Consider the following 6000-nt stretch of genomic DNA (forward strand, 5'->3'; position numbering starts at 1 on the left):
AAAAATGATGATAGTCTATGCAAAGACCTAATAAAGCAAAGCTGTTAATTATTTTATAGCAGAATATAATCAGTCAAGCAGACATATCGAAATGTGTTGTCATATAATTAATCGTTCCTTAAAGTTAAAAACTCTTATTTAAAGAATTTGGTTGATTAATAGTAAACATATGTCTGGAGGCCGTTAGTACAATGAGTATCGGAAAAATTGGCTCTCTTAGGAATTTAAACTAAAAGAAACAATAAGCCAGAGGCTCACAGTCGTTGAGTATTGGGAATATGGTATATGCGATGAGAATATATTGCTCAGTTTATCAAACAAGCGATTCGTGAAATGTGTGATATATCAAACATTCGAAGACGGCAAATGGTTGGTTCTCGGTTAACGGAAGCATCTGTTTTGAAAACAACTGAATCGGTTATCTTTTCACAAACGACAATATCCATGGTATTGAAAGTATATGCAAATCATGGTAGAGCATACTCGTCGAGGAGGAAAATTGAGCGAAACCCTAAATCAACTGGCAGAGATCGATGAACGTTAGAAATGATTGGGGCCAGACAACAAAACTACTGCGGCGAAAGGAGCAACAGAATTCTATGCTCATTTGATTAATACTGCTTCGACAAAAAAAGTACTGATAGATCTCTATAAAGCCAATATTCATATAAGAGCTGCGATTTAAAACCCTATACAACGGAAGCCAACTTTTAGCAGTCAAACAAGTACTGCAATTATCATATTAATATCATAATTACCTTTGGAACTTGATTATTATAAGAATGTGATATAATCCGATGAATCATAGACTATATTGTTTCTTACAAACGGCTGGGCTTATGTATGGAGAACCTCAAAAGAATCTTTCGATCTAGATTGCCTACTACCTACATCAAGCATGGTAGATTTGCCGTTGTGATTTTGGCGGAATAACATCATTCTCATTCAGTCTCATTCTCAATACTTGAATAAATATCTGGACTTCCTCAATAATGGAGTTAGCTACTATGACTAGCAGTTTGCTGCCACATATTTCTATCTTCTCAGATGGCAATGCCCATAGCCAAAGAGGTTCAATTTTAGTTTGAGGTGCATCAGAATAACATCAAATATCTTCTCTGCGCAGAACAACCGCTAGGCCTCATCACTATTTAATTATTATGAGGAGTATTAAAGCAGATACCCAACAATAATTGAAATTGAATAGGAGGTATTTTCGGTATAAGAATGGGTCAATATTTCATTAGTAGAATATATTCCATTCTACAAGGAAATATGGCTATTTTAAAAGCAAATGGTGGCTCAACACTTTAATAATTAAAAATTATTGTTTATATAATATATGATAACATGTAAAAACGATAACAAAGAAATAAATTAGAAAATAATACTTATGCCAAATAGATACCGCAAGTTAAGTAATAATGTGTAGTAGTATATATATGTTAGCTTCGCAACCACATATCTTCGTTGCTACTAAAGAAAACTGAAAGATTAATTTATCATTGAGCAAGGCAACATATAGAACTCTTATAGAAATCTCATTGAAGCACTAAATGTTAAAATACTACTATTACTGAATGAAAACAGTTTTATAATTTACGCATTTCTCGGTATTAACACATTCTGCGATACAACGCAACTCTTGACATCAGAATATATTTCTTGTTCTGTCTGCTATTGTTCCGTTTTGAAATTTTAAATTGAAAACACATATTGAAAGTCAGATCTATTAAATATGACTGTGTATCTCTTTGTTCATTTGTATTTCTAAATCTACCGTGGGCGTATCTCGACAACAAAAAATCAATATCCAGTTCACGATTTGTGTATTAAAGGGTTTTTCCTTGAATATTTTACACTGATATCCGTTTAATTATATTCTTTAGATTGTAAAAACTTTGTAACGTTTATAAAGTAATTAATTCATGTATATTTTTAATCCTCTTATCTATTTTCTGAAGGATATATTCTTCTAGAACTATACTTCTGATAGCGTGTATCATAATCCTGTTAGACATAAGAAAATACCGCATTTTAATAGTTTCAAAAGTACCGCAAATCCTTATTCTTTATTTATGTCGTTATTATTAACAGGTCAATTGAAACATCCCGGACCTACCATAGTAAAACACATTTTTTTTTGGCAAAATTAGATTTTTGTCGATAACTCCAACTCCAACGTGTCGATACCACTTTTGTAGTAACTCGGTATTAAGCCAAATTTTGCTTCTACTGTATTTTTTCCTTCAAAACGCAATATTTTATCAACACGTGAAATTACTTTTTATTAATTTTTTTCACAATAACAAAAGTTGCTGCACTCATAATGCTATAATTCATAAACTAATGATCCGGCAGGTGTCAAATTTATAAACGCAATTTATAAAAAACATACGGATTTAATTGTGTTAGCGTCATATATGTGTCAGGCCGGGGATTTTTCAATTGACTTGTTATTGATGATGAGTTCCCTGTTTCTCCGATTGGAGTAAAGGTTATTTTCAAATTATTAAAATTGTATTTTTACTTCTACGTTGTATTCTTTGTTCCTAATGTATATTTTATACTATATTTATGTATTTATTAGAATATCCACAACCGCTGACGGATCTACATAAATGTAGACAGGAAGGGTCTGCAAGAGCCCCGCGGACGCACATCAAAAAGCTCGTCTCGTTCCTATGATAACACACTAAATCATAACAGCATAAATTTGCTATGGGTGTGCCCGAAGGATGGTCGCGTGGGCCAAACCTGACTTCTCGTTATGGCTTGCCGTATTTCAGTTTTATCGGCCAGTTTATTGTCTCGGTAATGGGCCGAGAGGCTCGAAACAATTATTTTTGCCGTTCGGTTTCGCTGAAAGCGCAAATAAAACCGAACCGTACAACAATTTATTTAGAATGTTTGCGCACATGCCGCATTGTTAGCGACGCGTCCATTAGGATAGAGGCTTTATTGGAAATGGATGAGAGAAAACGGCATAAACACCTTCGAGAACACAATGTACCGACGATTAAAATACGTTACAGGTTTCAATCATAAAGCCGCTACTCAATCTACGTACTATATTAGAAACTGGCTTAGTATTACGACAACTATTATGATGTCCGAATCGGGAAAACCTGAAATATTGATTGGGTGAGAAAGACATTTATTTTAACAGCCTATTTGTAAAAGATAACACAACTGATCCATTGATGATGATATCCATGATGATTGATCCATGATATATTGTAGTCTAGCAAAACTAACAGTGAACTTACGCCATGAAAATGTATAATGCATTTTTTATTACAATTTGCAAATTCGTTTTAGTTTCAGTTAATATTAACCTTTTCATTTTATTCCAGTTAACAAGATATGTAATACTCAAATGTCTGCAAAAATCTTCAAAACATTAATGATAAGAAGTTACAAACCGGCAACCGATGCTTTGACACTTTTCTTGTTCGGATTACTCTGATTGAAAATGCCGAGGCCAAATAAGTAGTCGATCAGAAACAGATTATGTACCTGATCAATAACTTTGCACAGAAACGAGATAATGGGGCCAGTTCTTATCAGTAAAATGTCTTAGAGAGATAAATATTGATATAATTAAACATTACGCTGCTGGAGCTTCTATTGGAAATATTGTTATTGTGATTGATGTAGCTGCTCTGAATATTAGGGTATACACAATAAATAAAATCTCGCAAAAGAAGAAAAACAACATAATTTTGGATTAACCGAAAAGAAAATACCTACATGCCTAGATGTTGGTTATATTGAAGAATAAGTCCATGAAATATATAAAAATGGTAAGCAGTTTTTTTTAAATACAAATATAATTTAATACAATTATTGCAGATAACTATTAGTATAGAAAAAATCCATGGAGAGCTTAGGCATTTACATCTCTTTGAGAATATAAGTCATCACTTCAAATTCTGCTATACTGTCCAACCCTGTCACAAATGTTTGAAAATGAAAATGGCAATATTTGGTAGGGTCTTTTTATATTTAAATAATTCATGGCGAATTTCGTGACAATTTTCACCAAAAGTACAATAAATATGTTATGTCAGCCAAAAGGCCGGAAATTCACTGTTGAATTGTATTGGAACTTTGACAAAAACAAGTGTAAGATATAGTATTATATTTTATGGTGTTATTTAAGACAATTAAGTAGCTCTACAAGATTATTGAAAGGTCCAAGTAATAGAATGACTATATATCATATTATAACACAAAGTTCAATAAGATGTTTGTTTTATTCTGAGGACCAGATAAAATTCCTATATTTTTATAACATTTATTTTAATAATTGTTTCATGAAAATATTATAATTATGAAATTATTAAAATAAATGTTTTTGTTCGAGGAACCAACTTTAAAACTACGCTTTAGCTAATTTTACGATTAAAGTATCTCAAAAAGGAATAATGTATAAACGGACAATAGAGATACGGGAATGATAAAACCAATATACAAATACAAAGTTCTGGTGATATTTGAGGTATTGAGTAATGGCCAAAATTGAGCTATTGCATAGGAAACCAAAAGCAAAACGAAATATAAGTGTAGACTTATAATATAGTGTAGCGACATTGAGGCATGTCAAATTTTACTCTTTGTATACAGCATACTTTTTTTTGATATGTCTGAATTTTGAGAGAGTATTTTAGCGACCTTCGGGCATATCGAATTTTACATCGTGGAATAACAGTCTAGAAAATACCGAGAAATATAATACCAGATAATGAACACGGGCGGAATGAATGCCAGTATCGCCAAGTGGTACTCGATAACGAATATCTGACAACCCCGAAATGCTTATCTGGGAAATTATTGAAGGGTACTTTGATTTATTCAGTCACTGACCAGCGTTCAGTTCAGACGTGCCACCGTCAACTTCCCAAGCCTCGTCATCTTATCTACTTGTATTTACCACAGTTTATATAACTTCTATAAAATAACGGTCACATTACTAAGATAGACAGATAACAATTAGCAATTATACACAGTTATATTATTTTTGTATCTTATTTTACAATTAAAATAAACAACTACTATATAATTAAAAATATAGAGAACCGTACAATTGTCTTGACCAATGCAATACTCATTTAAAATGACTAATCTAAAAATGGTAATCCCATTAGTATCATAATAAATATGATTTCAGCGTGAGTTATTATCACGAGAACCCTATACAGAGGCAACCAACCATCTGAAGGAAAGGTCAGAAAAAATACGCGATATTCGCAACTTTACCCGACAAGTTTCACAACTCTCATTTGTTTACTGTCTTTCCCGGTGTAAATTATATTTATGCACATGGTCATTATACATTAAAGTTGAGTATTTAATTAATTATGTCAAGTATATAAGAAATATCGCCGTTACTCAATAGTTAGATGTTTCTCAATAAAATTACATTGTGCTACATTAATTAGCTGAAGATATAATGAAATTATTGTTAGTGTCTTGATTAAAAATTACAGTGATAATTAAAAACTTGAGTTAAAAGGCAATAAAACTAGAGAAAAAATAATTAATTTGGGTGTTTATATAAACTATGTTTATAGAAACAAAACAAAGCAATTTAACATCATAACATAAATTATAAAGAAAAAAACCACAGTGGATGGACAAAATAATTACACAAAATATAACACCTTACGTATAGTCTATTCAAAGTTTTCTTAATACTGCGTCGTGGATATTTGTGACGTCGAAACATTACAATGTTACCGCAGCAACTCTGAGTTTTAGTTCAGTTTGGCTTTGACATACAAAAAAATTTTAATCTATATAAAATAATTGAACAAAAATGTTACCAAATATAATTTATTTTAACAATATACTAAATCTAAAAACAACAGTTGATTATACAGCCACAATAATTTGTAGGTAAGACTTAAAAACTCTTATCATTATTGCTTGCAAGAATTTTGCATACGTTTGACAACTGGTCGCCGTCCGGTTGTCAGATGTACGTTAAAATATAAG

Source organism: Rhynchophorus ferrugineus, unplaced genomic scaffold (assembly GCF_030347505.1).
Source record: "Rhynchophorus ferrugineus isolate W39M unplaced genomic scaffold, kcgeb_rfMv2 rfM1, whole genome shotgun sequence".
Classification (NCBI taxonomy): domain Eukaryota; kingdom Metazoa; phylum Arthropoda; class Insecta; order Coleoptera; family Curculionidae; genus Rhynchophorus; species Rhynchophorus ferrugineus.